The sequence below is a fragment of the Thalassophryne amazonica genome, chromosome 18, assembly GCF_902500255.1.
Source record: "Thalassophryne amazonica chromosome 18, fThaAma1.1, whole genome shotgun sequence".
NCBI lineage: Eukaryota > Metazoa > Chordata > Actinopteri > Batrachoidiformes > Batrachoididae > Thalassophryne > Thalassophryne amazonica.
Window position 1 is genome coordinate 24,116,497 of NC_047120.1, and position 17,259 is coordinate 24,133,755.

The window sequence follows — 17,259 nt, forward strand, 5'->3', positions numbered from 1 at the left end:
TTCATGCACGCACACAATGGTTCATGGTTCCCCATTTCATGTTTGGTTTGCAGATTTTCTTCCAGTTTCTGCATCTTTTGTGTTATGTGTGAAGGAGCACTTAACGATTTTGATGTTTATGCTTTAACAAAGGAGGGCATGAATTCACCTGCTTTTGTTCATTTACATGTGGTGGTCAGCAGTGTTCCCTCACAAGGAGAAGGTCCCAGGTTCACCGCCTAGTTTTTGCCTTTTTGTATGGACTTTGCATATTGTTCTCCCCATGTTTGGGTCGGTTCCTCAAAATATTCCAAAGACATGCAGCTTTGGTGAACTGATGATTTGAAGTTGACCGCAGGTTGTTTGTCGATAGGTGTCACCCCGTGACAGACTAGCAGCCTGTCCATGACATACCACGCCCAGTGACTGTTGGGATCGGTTACACCTCCCCTTCCCTTCCCCCCCACACCGTGACCCTTAATCGGAATAAGTGTCATGCATCTGCCCATTCTGGGCTCTTGTTATGGTTTCGTCTCATGTCTGTATCTATGCCCTCCCTCTTTGATCCTCTTTCTTTGATTTTCTGTTTGTTATATTGTAGTCACTAGTTTTGTTTTGTGTTTATCATTTATTTTCTGTTATACTTTAGTCATGTGTCTCTGTTTATCATACTTGAGCCATGTGTCTAGTTCTGTTCTAGTTTCTGTCCAGCCTTTGTTTTTCTCCATTGTGTATCATTAATTGTATTATCAATTATTCTTTTGCCACATATGAGGTTCGTTCTAGTTTGGTCTTAGTCTTTATTTTCTCGTTAATCCATTTTCAGTACTTACATTTGTTTCCTGGTTTAATTCCTCGTTCCTTGGTGTTGGGTCTTCTTTATTTTATTTGTTATTTTTTGGGCTTGGGTTTGTTCATCTTTGGTTTTGGTATTTTGTTTAGATCACTTTGGTTTTAGCTTCATCTTATAGTTGGATCCTGTTCACTTTGCTTTTGTCTTACTGTGCACTCCTGTCTGGTGTTCAGGGTTTGGTATGGGTGTGTCTTGTCTTTCTGTTGGCCACGCCCCCTTCCTGATTGTTCCCTTACACCCGTGTCTCATTTCCTCATCACCACCTGCTCTATTTAAGCTCTTTGTGTTTTCCTCATCACTGCCAGTTCATTGAACTTTGGTTCTCATTCTAGCCTTACCACTGTCTTAGATAGATAGATAGATAGATAGATAGATAGATAGATAGATAGATAGATAGATAGATAGATAGATAGATAGATAGATAGATAGATAGATAGATAGATAGATAGATAGATAGATAGATAGATAGATAGATAGATAGATAGATAGATAGATAGATAGATAGATAGATAGATAAACTTTATTGATCTCACAGAGGAGAAATTCACGTCACATGTTGTCTTGTTTGCCTTGATCCCTAGTCTGCCCATGTTTTGACCTTGCCTTGTTTTTTTCCTTCGTTTTCGTCTCAGCCGCTGAATCCCGCCTTGCCGTGTATTTGAATTTTGCTTGTTTTTTGGACCACACCACTGCCTACTCCACCCTGTTACCTCTGCCTGGTTGATTGACTACCTATGTACCAGACCTTTGCTCATTTGCCTGATAAAGCCTTTTTTCTCACCTCTAAGCCTGCGCTGTGAGTTTGCATTTGAGTCCAGCTCGATTTTTGAGCCATGCCTCAGCCTGTACCTGATAATAAGCTGGTTTAGATGAATGAATGAATGAATTAATTAATTAATTGCCGTTTGGTAACAACATCTATTTAACAGCACACAATGCACATTATGAGGTAATATAGGACATAAGGTACCGGCCACACTGCAGACAAACAGGACCAACAATAATAAAGTGAGTGTTGCACACACATTGCAATAAGACTTGTGTTTTTGTACAAAATCCTGGAACAACACACGTTTTGTATCTCATTATCGTGTAGTGAGTGAGCGCATGGACTCTGGTCTGTTACAAACACAGTCTGTCTTGATTTATTTTCTACTGACTTTCCATTCGAGGCTTTGCTGTTCTGCAGGTTAATCACAGTTATTACAAATAAGTAGAAATAAGTAAAATAAATAAGTGCTGTATCTCTTAAATAATAAATCTGTAAATAATCCTCAGCCTGCTTTGCTCTTGATAGCCACAGGCAGTGCTGACAAAGTGTTAAATACATAAAAGCTTTAACAGCTCAACAAACTATCAGTATGTTAATTGATCCAGACCCTTTTTTTTTTTTTTGTCATCATGAGATTGGTGTGTTTTTATTTTTTTACAAAACCTAGCGAATGGCCGCTTTTTTAAAAATGAAAGGTAGCTTGTTTTCAGCCTTGACCGAGGTCCACGCCGCACCGCGTATCCTTCCAGCTTTGGCTAGGGAGGGGTGTTATTTCAAAAAATTTGTAAATCTATAAATGTTTGCATGGAATATGGAAATATACATGGAATAAGCCATAGCAGGATAAATTTTGGGTCATTTGGTTCCAAAAACTCATATGGACGGACCCAGTGAAGATATTGGGTTCAAAAATCGCCAAAAATATCATCGAAAATGTCATATCTTGAGAACCGCTGCACCTAGAGACTTGAAATTTGGTGCCAAATGTTGCTTGACCCCAAGTTTATATTCAACTTCTATAGTAACAATAAGCCTATCTGGTGTTCTTTTTTTTTTTAAGAGTAATTGACAAAAAACCTCATTTCAGTACATATGTTACGATCAATTGTAACAAACAAAATCTATGTAGTTTTTATTTCAGGAACATCAGTTGAGTAAAATCATCACATGTAAAGAATGACATGGCCACAATGAACTAATTATAAGCAACAGAGTGGTTTTCTACGTCAACAGCACATATATGACACACGTGTTACTTGAAATTTTCAAACGCTCCGTCCATATGGGATTTTGGAACTAAATGACCCAAAATTTATCCTGCTGTGGTTTATTCTGTGTATATTTCCATATTCCATGCAAACATTTATAGATTTCCAAATTTTTTGAAATAACACCCCTCCCTACTTTGGGTCTGAAAACACAAACAGAAGACAAACAGAGAGGACCTTCTGCCTTTGTTGTTGTCCTTTAATTCTGTTAATAGCCCAAAGTAAAGCTTTATCTGCTCTTGTCAATTTACCTCAGCCTCAATATAAAGCACCAAGGTCACTTTTTTGTTGCCTGGCCCACAGGATTAAATTGTCATGTCCCTCTAATAGGCAGCACGGGGAATCATTAGTCCAGCTCAGCTGGCTGACTGATAGGCATTTCAGTCCAGTCATGGGAGTGTGCCGCCACAGGCCAGCCAGTATTGACACTGTGTCAGGACTGAGAGGGGACGCCTTAATCAGCCGGGACATTCTCAACATTGATTTGACAAGCTGCCCTAATGACCCTCTTGTTTTTGATAAAGGATCACTGTTTATCCAGCCTGGCAATGATGCACTTGGAGTGCTGGATTGTCATGGAAACTATTATTATCAGCTGAGGGTGTGCAGCTGGACAAGTGTTGTCTTCGGTGGGGAACTGTGGATGTGTCTGTGTGTCTGCATGCTTGGGCTCTGCTTCTTCTTCTAAAAATTAGGATGGGAGGGCATTCAACAATGTATGGCACCATGTAAGCAAAGGTACTGGCTTATCACTGGTAACATGCCAGAACACTGCTTGTTATCATTGATATTTTCTCATATTTTTAAATGCATATGTTAAAAAATAAATTGAAAATGATCAGAAAATAAAGGCTGAATTCAGGTGAAAATGTCACTGCAGGTTCTGCAAAAAAAAAAGAAAAAAGTGCATGACAGAGAACGCAACAATATACTATAATGTCCAAAACAACCAGTTTTTTTTTGTTTTTTTTTGGTTTGGGGGGGGGGGGGGGTCAGTTCACTGAAGCATTAGATTAGATTAGATGAGATATACTTTATTGATCTCACAGTGGAGAAATTATGTTTACACTCCAGTTACCTCAGTCAGCAATTAGTCCACAATTATTACTTGTTTACCATAATAATGGCACACATCAGAATTAAAGACAGCACATACACATTTGACATTGTTTATGTGCACTAAGTTTGAAGAAGTTCGTTATCCGAATTGAGGCAAGTGGGTGAAGGCCACGCAGCAACCCTGAGATGCGCCGCCATCAGCTTGGGGGGGGGGCTTGCAGCTAAAACTGCACCACCCCAGCCGAAGGGAGAAGAAGTGACGTTGGCTGCTCCGAAAAGGGGGGTGTTGATGGGGGAAGGATTGGCTGGGAGGAGGGAATGGAGCATGCTTCAGTCCTGTGAAAAGCAATTTATTGTCTTTGTGAGATGAGATAAGAAAACAGCCAATGTTCCCCAGGCGGAAACAAATCCCTCTGGAGGAAAACAGTTGGGTAATTTGACCTTCAGGCTTGATAAGTCTGTAATGTTATGGTTACAGCAGTGAAATCACTTTTTAACAGTTCCACTTGCACAACCAAATCCCAATTATGAATTAAGAATATTCACCGGCCTCTGAAATCTTCAGCTTCAACTGCAAGGCATGCATCTGCTCCAAGATGTCATCCAATTTGCGTTTGAGTTCAAGAGTCATCGCAGTCTGAGAATGCACTGCCTTGCCAACCTTGTTAATCATGACAGACAAGCAAGAGGCTGTGGTTCTTGATGCCGCCATCTTGCCAGTTTTCCGGTAGATCAGGGCAGCACATAAGCCAAAAAGTACCAGCCTGCTACCATGAGACCAAAAATGAATAAATCCTCGGCGTCCTTAACGGAGAAAGGCGCCAAGCATGCCACACGCCAGGAACTCCAGGATACGTTCCATCTGGGCAGGTAGGATCCCCCGGTCCTGACCTTCTTGTAGAAAAAAATGGTGTCAATAGCGTTCAGAGACCAGCTGATCAGTTCCATGGTTAATCCAATAGTAGTCCAATAGATCCAGAATCCAATATAATTTGAGGAATTCACAGTCTGGTGAAGTAGGGACTTGAAGGTTAAAGGCAGAGAACAGAGATAAGGGAGAGTGGAGGAGATGTGACCGCCCTTGTCGGAATCCCAAGCTGGACTGCAAGCATCTGGTTCTGACTACCTACAGTAGTAATTAGGAACTACAAAAGTATTTGGATTACCACCTATGACTGTGTTAATGTATAGTGGACCACCCTGGATCTACCAAAAAAAAAAAAAATGACACGTTTAAGTATTTTACATTTTGACATACTGTACTACCAAATTCAATTGAAATCTTAGATTTAAAAAATGACTTTTTCACATTAGTTAACTAACTATGAGATGAAATATTAAAATGAGCCCAGGTTTACAGTGTTTTTTATAGCTTCAAGGACAATTTTACATTTTTACAACTTTAGTCACACTGTATTGAATGTGAAAGGTGCCTTAATACTTGCATGCATTTGATCCGCGCACTCGTACGCAATCTGCCATGCAGGAGAGTAAACTTGTAAACTGTGCACGGCTTCATGCAGGTGTGCAAAGAAAATTTTGAAATGTTCAAAGTCTCTGTCACTCATTACGTAATTATGTGAACATTGCGCAAACATTGCGCAAACAATTACAAAACACTGAGTGTCAGTGCGAGTCATTGCATCAGCGGAGCGCATCACACCTCATCTGAATGATTATAACGAGATGTTAAATCTAACATAAACAGAATTTTACAGATACTCATGAGAAGGAATGAAAATGCAACTGTGATTCAGGAAGTGATTAGAGCCATTTTCAACAGACAACTTGCAGAGAAAATAATTAATCCACTACAAAATAATTATTTTATATACGCAGCGTCAAGCGCGTGACAGGTGGTGGAACAAACCACGGCGTGACAGGTGGTGGAACAAACCACGGCGTCCAGCTGGGAACACAGCAGGTGGGATCATCACAACAGCGTGCATGCAAGTGCATGATCAAAGTCATGCTTGTGTCAGTGGGCCTTAAGAACCATTATTTGAAAGGAGACACTTCGTGTTTCGATGCTTCGCTTCATGTCAAAAGCCGAGCTAAAGCAACGCTTCACCGGGAGCAAGCACTGCCGCTTGTCGTCAAGCTGTCGCAGTCAAAGGCAACCCAAACCAATAGTCAGCCCCAACCAACTTTCGCCACTGTGCACTGTGACATAGCTTTGCGCTGTCTGATAGAAACGAGGCATCATGTGTTACAGACCTGCTCATTTATACACAGACGTTTTGTGAAGAAAATCCTAGCAAATGTTTTGTGTTGTTTTTTTTACCTCAAAATTAATTTCTGATTACTGTAAAAAAAAAGACATTACATTAGAACACTTGTAATTAAAATTATAAAAAAATAAAAGATTTGTTAGAAACCTTTCTTCATCTGTAAATGAAAACCATACCTACCTGTTGTTTCAGATGAGATGATTTCTTGATTAACATAATAAGGAACCTTGGACATTTATTTTTAGACAAATAAAATATCATGGAAATTAATGTGTACATTTTTAAGTCTGGTAAATTTTTCATATCTGCATTTCCAGAGAAAGAGACACCGCAAATAAATACAAATGTTTATTATAAATGCAACAGGAAATCATTTAACAGTGCCTGGTTGGGATTGTAAAGTAGGATTTCTTAATCTGACATAAACCTGATGGTGAAATCATTTTTTTAATTGAATCATTTCAACTTGTAATTATGTCAGAATATGTGATTGCCTTTAATGTTGCGATCAGGACAGAGTAATTTTTAAAATATGAATTTGACTAGTGATTGTGAATGTTTTAAAATTGTGCACAATGGGGCAAATGTCTTTTGACTGAAGTTTGACATCATGGACATGTTTAATGATTCATTCATTTAATGTTAAAATATAAAATGAAACAGCTTTTTAAAAAAATAATAAAATAGTTGCTGTTTAAATAGCCTGTGTTTTATTTGCAAGCATAGAAGCAGGTGTTGGTTTGCTGGACTCTCAGGACATTTAACCAGATGGTCTCTTCTGCAGCTTTGACTTCTGGTGGAGTTTTTGAAGACACTTTTCTCCCATTTTTAAGAGCAGAGATGTTTTCTTCTGACTGGACTTCATGGTGTTCAGGTCATCACTGGAGGTTTTTGAAGTGCATCTGTATTTAGGTTGTCTGGACAGCAAATGTTCCTCATTGTGTGACAAAGAAAAAAAAATCTTAAAATATCAAGAAACACTAATAAAATCTAAGTTGTTTAAAGAGCTTTTTTGTGGTCTCAGAAGTAACAAAAAGCTGTAGCTTTATTTGGTAAAAAAAAAAAAACTGAACTGAACCATTTACAAATTAAAATGTTTACTCAGCTCCACTGTGATTCTGCAGCTAAAATGCTAAACTAACATTAGCTGAGCATTATTTTCACCTCAGAAAAATTTGCAGAACTAAGCTCCGTTGGTTAAACTGGGTGTTTGAATATATCCAAAAGTGAGGAATTTGGATTTAGTGGATCTGCTCCATCACCGCGGTTTCGTGTCTCCCTCTGCCCCAGAATGAGGCCTGAACTCCAGCTCCTCCGTGCGGCTCTGCACGCTGTCGTGGTTTCATCGTTCCCACCAAGTCATCAGTCTTCCCTCAGCTCACCGTCACTCTGAAAAGTAACTGAAAAAAGCTTCTCCTCCCAGAGGGTGATGGGAGACTCATTGTACTTCTGTCTTTTTAAGCTTTTTTGTGGTTCTACAGATGCAAATCCAAGATGACGATTGCTCAGCTTTTTCGGGTTTTGGAAAAAGCCAGAGTGCGACGTAGAAATTTACACCCCACCCCCGCCATGTCCGACGTGACGCATCTGATGCATTGGGAGTTGTCTGCTGTGTCCAACGCATTCAATCTGAAAAGCCTATTAATCTGTGAAATCACCTGGTGGAGTGGGTGTTTGCAAAGAAAATGTGCACCCTCTCTGCCCTTTGTGGAATGATTTGAACACCCCTGATCTAGACCATCACTCCACATCAGCACACACAGCAAAACACACCTACGCCACTTTGCCCAACTATGTTACGCTCGGGCTGCGCTGCTGTCCAAGGTGCTGAAAGAGAAGAGTGAAAATACCTGCTGTGGATCTGTGCTGTTTTATAGCTCTACACTCCTGCAGTCATCACCACGGAGGCCAATGACATCCACAATATATATATACTCTGTCTTGCTACATGTGGTGTGTGGGTCATGTGCACCGCATGTACACCACACATAGGGGTAGAGAGTGAGATGTATTTCTGTCTTGTGTGCTGCACAAATAGGTGTGGAGTACTCATGTAGTACTTCTGATACATGACACCCGTGCAATGGCCCTACATCTTTCTGTCATTGCATGACCTTTGCTAGCCATGCTCCTGACTTCGGTCAGTTGTATGATGGCAGTACAGGCCCTGTATGCATTCCTGAGCTTTTGCAAGACCTGTAAAATCTGCATGTGCAGCACTAAAGGTTTCCAGAAGCATTCTGTGTCCTTCTACAGCGCTGAAAGCAAGCACGCGATGTGCACATCTCACACACCTATTTTCCTTTTTTTCACACATGGAGTACCCGTAGCAGCACATGCACCGAGTTGTGAGGGAGGCTTTACATGTTTGATGCCAAATCATGCCAATGAATTATTTGTGATACAATAATACCACAATACAGGGTTCTGTGTGGTCTTGATATTAGTCAGTACTATCAAAAAACTGAACCAGAAACACACAGCCCTTCCATCTTTTTCAAATATGACATCAATTGGACAGAAAGCCAATGAGGAAGACCAAAATCAGAGTAATAAGATCGAACTGTCTTCTCCTAGTCAGAAGTCTAGTAGCAGCATGTTGTACCTTTTGGAGACCTCAAAGCTTGTCTGTGATTAACCATAAAGTAGAACATTAATATTTGCCTCAAAGAGACAAAGACACAAATCCATGTCTCTGCATCTGCCATAGACAGGATAGGTTGAATCTTCACAATATTACAGAGGCGACAGAAAGCATTCTTTGGGATTTCGCTAATGTGTAGGTCAGAGGACAGTGTGGGATCAATGGTCACCCAAAGATTTTTCATTTTATCACTATGATGAATAACACGAGTCCAAGGTTTTATGTTTGTGTCTCACAGGACTGATGAGTATCATCTTGGTCTTGTCAGATTTTAAGAGTAAGAAATTTCTAGTCATCCAATTTTTTGCTGAAGGCAGACAGTCCTCTAAAGCTGAGTGTCAACAGCATAGCAATGAAAAGCAATTCTGTAACTTCAAAATATCTGACCAAGATGTGCTATATAGAGAGAAAATAGCAGAGGGCCTAATACGAACCCCTGTGGTACCCCATATGTTTGAGGGAACATGGCCAGTAATACCAAATTAACTCTAAAGCCTATTCAGTAATATCTGATGGTCAAATGCTGCACTAAGATCTAACAAAAGCAACACTGTGGTGGTATCTGAACCCATTAAATGGTAAATGGACTGCATTTATATAGTGCTTTTCCATCTGCATCAGATGCTCAAAGCACTTTACAATTACACCTCACATTCACCCATTCACACAGACACACTCACACACTGATGTCAGGGGCCATGCAAGGCGCTCACTACATGCCGGGAGTAACTTGGGGATTAAGGACCTTGCCCAAGGGCCCTTAGTGATTTTCCGGTCAGGCTGGAATTTGCACCAAGGGTCCTCTGGTCACAAGCCAAGCGCTTATCCACTAGACCATCACCTCCATGCAAGCAGAAGCTAATTCACCACTTTAGTAAGTGCTGTCTCCGTGGAGTGGCGCATTCTAAACACAGACTGCAGTGGCTCAAATAGATCATTATCAGCAAGATAATCCACAAGCTGCTGTGAAACCACTTTTTCAAGAATTTTAGAGCAAAAGGATAATTTTGATATCTGTCTGTAAATTTTACAATGATCCCGGATCCACCTTTAGATTTCTTTAGAACAAGTTTGATCACTGCAGATTTAAATCATGTAGGAACAGAAATGGATGTTAGTGATAGGTTAATAATATTCATAATGGGCCCAAGTTTGCTAGCAGTTGGATGAAACCGCTTTGATTTTTGCTGTTTACACACACACACACACACACACACACACACACACACACACACACACACACACACACACGCACACACGCAAAAAGGAAAAATGTATAACATGCTGTAGAACACAATACATCAGCTTTTAATTTGCGAAAATACAAAATGAAATCATGTACATTTTATGTACAAGCATATTTGTACAAGACAATAAACTGTATATATTCTTGGGTATACTGACAAAATTATAAATATCAACTTAGCATGGTCTTATCCACAATGTGCTGTGAAATGCACAAAATAATATAAACTAACAGCCTCTGAATCTCACGTTTTGTGTTGAACACAAAGTATTTTACATTACAGACTTCTCAGAGACATAAGTGGATGATGTCATAAAGCATGAACGGCTGTCAGGATCTGCTCTTAATGACGGGTGATTTAAATGAGTTTTAAGACTTCTCAACTAACTATCGAGAATTGCAAGTGACTGTAAAGATTCATAATAAAAGATTTTGAAATAAAGGACTATGAGCTGGGAAGTTGGAAAGCAGAGACAAAGGTGTTAAATCTCAGTCTCGCTGCAAAGGTTAAGAAGTTTTTTTTTCTTAACTGCAGCTCTATGACAAGCCTCTTTTCACAGCAGTGGGTCTTGTGGAGCCTCGGTTGGCTTTGGCACTGCCTGGCACATTACTGGCACCGAGGATTTTCTCTGGGCCAGCTTAAATGTCACCACCTGTGTTATGACATGTCTCCTAAAATAAAGTGACAACAGTGCTCTTTAATGAAAAGTTGCGCAAGTTGCATAATTTGTGCATTTGCAAAGTGATTTTAGGCCCCACACAGTGTGATTTGGACCATCTTTTACTCATTCCAGATCACATTTTTCAAATCAGTTGACTTGGGATGGTAAGTGTCGGAAATTGGAATGTGATCTGTTGAGATGGTTTGAGCAGCATCAGGATTTTTTGGCTCACATTATGGCAGTGTAACCATCGCTATAGCAACTCTGCCACTAAACAATGACCAGGAGGGAATGAAAGCCAAATTATTACAAAAAAGACAATGAAACGGGTGAGTTTCTGGAAATATTTTTCGTGCATAATATATTGGGTTTGCAATTGACCTGGATCAAGACTGAGACCACGACTTTCAGTGAGTTCCTGAACCGGTCCATCAGAAGTGTATTTGTATGTGGTGAAAGTGTTGCTCTTGTAGAAACACTTTTGTCTGGGTCTTCGGCCTTACGGACTCTTGAGGTCATTGGAGAGACGATGCCTAGCAATGGTGATATTTTTGTAGAAGAGCACAAGCTCAAGTCTTTACAGTCCTGGCACTTCCTGTCTTACTGTATAGTTGGGTGCTAACCAACAACCTAACGTGACAACTGGATGTCTTTGCTACTAGCTCATCAGAGGATCCTTATGTACCACTGGAATGACTTTCTGTTAAACCAGTGGTTACTTGGAGAGACTCCGAAGGTGTATCACTTGTATTGTGAGGAAGCGTCGGCTACTAGGACCTCTGCGGCTGGAGAAGGCCAAGGCCAAGCGGACACCCACATTTCACCTGACTATGGCAGATGGATGATTGCAAGAGATGGGGAAGGACCGATTGTCCACCCCAGTTCCTGGATGGGTTCCATCGTGTGTTGGATTTAGCGAACCACAGCACCAGTGCACCAGTGTTGTATTTCTTGAAACAATCAGGAGAGGTTTGGGAGTGTGCACTTCTCTGCATCATCACATCCACTATACTACAGAACTGCCTTGAGTCCTGATTGGTAACCACAGAAGCAGACAACTGGTCCATACATGTGCTGCAGCCAGGTGAAATGTTGGTGTCCCCTTGACCTTCTACAGCCACTGGGGTTCTCAGCACTGAGGCACCTGAGTGCTGAATCATGGCAAGAGAAATGCAGCACATGGCCAAAAGATTGTGGCTGATGCAAGTACCCGTACATTTGACACAAAGTCATTCCAGTGGTAACCAAGGATCCTCTGACGAGACATAGTACCAAAGATGTCATCATTGCATTAGGTAAGTTGTAAACATCTAAGTCTCACAACTATACAGTAGGACAGGGAGCACCAGGACCCTAAATGCATGGACCTTTGTTCTTTTGCAAAGATATAGCCACATTTGAAGATACTAGGAGGTGCTGTAGTAGGCCACTTGTGCGCATGCACCACCAACCTAGCAGCAAGCCTGGCTGGGCACAACAAACTGCAATACCTTTTGGAATCAACTTATGTTTAGGTAGTTGGAGTAACACCATAGCTGAAAAATGGATGACGTAAAGCATCAGAGAGTATTACAAAGGTAGGAATGTTTCAACCACGGGTTACAGAAAGCAGAAGCCGTTAGATTTGGTGGAGAGAGTGGACAAGATCGGCCTGCCACTGAGAGGACGACGATCTCGAATGGGAATACCAATGACGAAGAACTTTTCTCCACAATGGTGAGTCATTGGTACATAAACTGGCTCTTTTTTGTCTTCACCCAATGCTACATTCATTTAAAATGAAATGTAACGCCTTGAAGCCATCCGTGCTTCTGGAGGCCTGTATTCTTGTCAATCATTCTTATTTTCCTTGTGACCGATTTGCAGTCAGATGCCCAATAGTTATACCCAGGCATGTCTACAATCTAATTCTTTTGAAAGATTTATCAAATTTAAGCCTAATCTGTAATTTCAGCATCAGAAATGTCCCATAGGAATGACATGGGCTTCCAAGCTTTGGATAGCCAAAAATTGCCTGGGTCTCAAATTTTAGGTACCAGAAAAGCTGCGCGTGAGTACAAGGGGCCTACCGCAGTGACCCATGGATCTTCAAATGCGGCTATTGGTATCACCAAATACCTCTGTCTGGCAACCTCATGCCTCCATGAGCTCTTTTTCTCAGGCATTTATCAATCTCAAAGGCTGAGGACCCAGAGCTGGCAGAAGAGAATGTGTCTACAAGTTCTACACTTTGTTGAGTCCTGAAAGTCCCTGTAACATTGCATCCATCTCAACATTTTGAATGCTTTATATATGACATTAGATCGAATAAAACACACACACACACACACACACCCCCTGCTAACATGTACAGTGCATCCAGAAAGTATTCACAGTGCTTCACTTTTTCCACATTTTATGTTTCAGCCTTATTCCAAAATGGAGTAAATTAATTTATCCCTCAAAATTCTGCTCACAACACCCCATAATGACAATGTGAAAACCTTTTTTTTTTTTTTTTTGCAAATGTATTAAAGATAAACTAAGAAATCACATGTACATAAGTATCCACACTCTTTGCTCACTACTTTGTTGATGTACCTTTGGCAGCAATTACAGCCTCAAATCTTCTTGAATATGATGCCACATGCTTGGTGCACCTATCTTTGGGCAGCTTTGTCCATTCCTCTTTGCAGCACCTCTCAAGCTCCATCAGGCTGGATGGAGAGCGTCGGTGTACAGCCATTTTCAGATCTCTCCAGAGATGTTCAGTCAGATTCAGTTCTGGGCTCTGGCTGGGCCACTCAAGAACATTCACAGAGTTGTCCTGAAGCCACTCCTTTGATATATTGACTATATACTTAGGGTCATTGTCCTGCTGAAAGATGAACCATTGCCCCAGTCTGAGGTCAAGAGCGCTCTGGAGCAGGTTTTCATCCAGGATGTCTCTGTACATTGCTGCATTCATCTTTCCCTCAATCTTGACTAGTCTGACGCTGCCACCACCATGCTTCACTGTCGGGATGGTGTCTGGTTTCCTCCAAACATGGCACCTGGAATTTACACCAAAGAGTTCAATCTTTGTCTTATCAGGCCAGAGAATTTTGTTTCTCCTGGTCTGAGAGTGAATCAGGTGCCTTTTGGCAAACTCCAGGTGGGCTGCCATGTGCCTTTTACAAAGGAGTGGCTTCCGTCTGGCCACTCTACCATACAGGACTAATTGGTAGATTGTTACAGATATGGTTGTCTTTCTGGAAGGTTTTCCTCTCTCCACAGAGGAATGCTGGAGCTCTGACAGAGTTTCTGACTAAGGCCCTTCTCCCCCAACCACTCTGTTTAGATGGGCGGCCAGCTCAGGGAAGAGTCCTGGTGGATCTGAACTTCTTCCATTTATTGATGGTGGAAGCCACTGTGCTCATTGGGCCCATCAAAGTCAAAGAAATGTTTCTGTATCCTTTCCCAGATTTGTGCCTCAAGACAATCCTGTCTTGGAGGTCTACAGACAATTCCTTTGACTCCCTGCTTGGTTTGTGCTCTGACATGCACTGTCACCTGTGGGACTTTATATGTAGACAGGTGTGTGCCTTTCCAAATCATGTCCAGTCAACTTAATTGACCCCAGGCGGACTCCAATTAAGCTGTAGAAACATCTCAAGGATGATCAGCGCAAACAGGATGCACCCGAGCTCAATTTTGAGCTTCATGGCAAAGGCTGTGAATACTTATGTACATGTGATTTCTTAGTTTTTTTTCATTTGTAATAATTTGCAAAAATCTAAAAAAAAAAAAAAAAAAAAAAAAAAAAAAAAACCCTTTTTCACATTGTCGTTAAGGGGTATTGTGTGTAGAATTTTAAGGAAAAAATGAATTTCATCCATTTTGGAATAAGTCTGTATCATAACAAAATATGGAAAAAGTGCAGCGCTGTGAATACACAGGTTGACAACTGACATTTCAAAATATTAGCATCACATATTAGAGTCAATACAACATGTGAAATATTTTCTTCTTACCGTCTCAAAAGAGGGTCTTCAACTGTTTGTTTGTTACTTTAATTACTCAAAAATAATAAAATGAAACATTCACAAAACTTGTTGAGGTTCGTTGTGACATGAAACCATTACATTTTTGCATGATCACCAAAAAAGACGGGAAAATATTGAGCATTTAGTTGTTCTTGCAATAAGGTAAGTGTCATTCACAGCAAGACAAAAGTCTCATTCAAGGACACAGACAGACACCAAGATATGAGGACTACAGTTTGCTCGCCCAACTCTTTATCCCACTGAACCACCTTGAATGGAGGAAGCGGCAATGGAAACACAACTTACACCACATGATGTCCATCAAGCATGTCATGACAAGATCATTCTCTGCAATGTGCTCAGACATGTCCAGCGGGTGGCAGTGTTCAGCATGTGGGATGATCTATTACATACATAGATTTTATATTTGATTAGCTCTGGTGCATGAACATTAACCAAGTTCTAAAACTTTTTCCTCATTATATCCTCAACAAGTTGGCAATTTGTGAATTAGTGACTGAGGTATTCAGACTCACTGGGGTCACATCTCATGCTGAGTGCGTGAATGTGTTGACGCAAATCACTTGAGTTTTTGCAACTTCATTTATTCCTTCATTCTGTGTGTCTGAATGTTTAAGAAATGTGGTCCAATAATCCAGTAAGACTAAAACCACAGTATGGGGGCCCCTTTGCCTAAAGAGGCAAAATGACCGTTTTATGATAGAGCTGTTTTTAAAATATCTACAAAAAGCTTGAAAATGCATTAAGATTGGTCATGGAGTTTAGTGACCTCCAAGACAATCCTGTGTCAGGCAGTGCTGACAGCCAAAGGAGGACTTCAGAATGCCCACTTCACGCGATATGTGGCTTCACGTTCATCTCACGTCGCAACTGACGCATCATCGTATTTGGCTTTGCTGACGATGGTGTCACACTTAAATGAATATCTGTGCCACTTTATTAAGAAATTTATTAAGATATGTGATGAAACGAGTGTCACCAGAGAAACAGCTCTATCATATTTTGCTATTAAAAAAAAAAAGAAGCTTTGAACCGGTTCAAGGAATGAAAGCAAACACTAGTAACAACCGATGGATTGCTAGATATAAAAATTTAACTGGTAACTTTATATGTTTTAATGTTCAGGAACAGAAATGTATTGGACATGAAATATCGGGAACTGGCTCAGCCTATAACCTCTTACAAATTTAAATATTATCTGCTTCCTACTTTTTCCAAACAGGAGGCAAATATTTTGCTATGTACCTTATAAGATCTCAAATTCACACTAACACGTGAAGAGAAATAATGTTGGCAATAGTTAGCTCGCTCCACGTAGGCCAAACAATGTGCCTAGCAAAGCCTAGCTTGTTAAATGCCACATTAGCAATACAGTATGCAAATAAGGAATGTTCATGAGTGCAATGGAAAGCATATTACCATGAGCTGAAAGATAGAATGTCCTATTGAACTTGGCTGTGTCTCCTTCAATCGGACATTTCATCGTTCAACAAACAAAAATATTATTTCCATTGCACAAATAGAAAACATTCATTATTTGTTTTGTATGTAACCTAAATTGATCCTTGCCATTTGATATTTTAATTAACATTACACGTGTTTCTAATTGGCAAAGGAAGCCGCGGCAGTGGGGCCGAGTCACAGACAAACCGCTGAGCCCAGCGAGAGCCAATGAGGATGAAGTGTAATCCATCGAAAAATCGCAATACGAATTTGGCTAATTCTTCACCGATTAGTGCTTCTACAACCATGAGAGATGTACCCGAGAACATTGCGTAAGCTTCTAAATCGGCTTATGGTATACTGGATTTGCCTTCCTTATATCATTGTCGCATTTTTACGAAAAGATACTGGAGTCATCAAATGGAGTGAAAAATAATTGCACGACGTCAATCATACAATGGAATATTTTTCCATACTATGCTGCAAATAATCAATGCCATGTGACATGCAATCTACCAATGAAATGACAAGGATCTATGTCAGAATTCTATAAAGAAAAATATACTCTAGATCAATTGGCATTTCTGTAACATCTGAAAGATATATATTATTTCGTCACACATCCTTACACAGAAGTTTAACTGGTATTTCTTTTGTTTCTATCTGGTTCGGGAATGATCATTTTAATGTGGAACTCAAAACGGGAAATGTTAAAATACCAATTCTCCTCAAAACAAACTGATTAAAAAAATAAATTTGGTTTGATGTCCTGGATAAAAGAATAAATTGTGAACACGGAACATGAGAAAGAGTTTCCAGATATTTAGAAAAGCTTTACTCAGTAAGATCTATGTATTTTGAATGTTACACCAAACATGGACATGAAAACATGTAGAAGAAGAAATTCAGAAAGCAAAGGTAAGACAAAAATAAATGGATGGAGATAAGGCTGGAGCCAAATGTCATTTGGATACGGACAATGGCCTTCTCTTAACTGTCACAAATGTTGTGAATTAGCTCCAAATGGCAAAGGAATCGTAGATTCTGTCACTAGCAATGCCATTGCGGTGGGATTAC

The 17,259-nt window shown here is 40.3% G+C and overlaps 1 long non-coding RNA gene across 1 annotated transcript; it reads left to right on the forward strand.

Annotated features, from left to right (window-relative positions):
- The first annotated feature begins 488 nt into the window (after positions 1–488).
- Positions 489–11,322, forward strand: LOC117530823. The gene is made up of 3 exons (XR_004566456.1): positions 489–499; positions 4,090–4,092; positions 10,957–11,322. It is a non-coding gene; the product is annotated as an uncharacterized LOC117530823 (long non-coding RNA).
- The last annotated feature ends 5,937 nt before the right edge of the window (positions 11,323–17,259 follow it).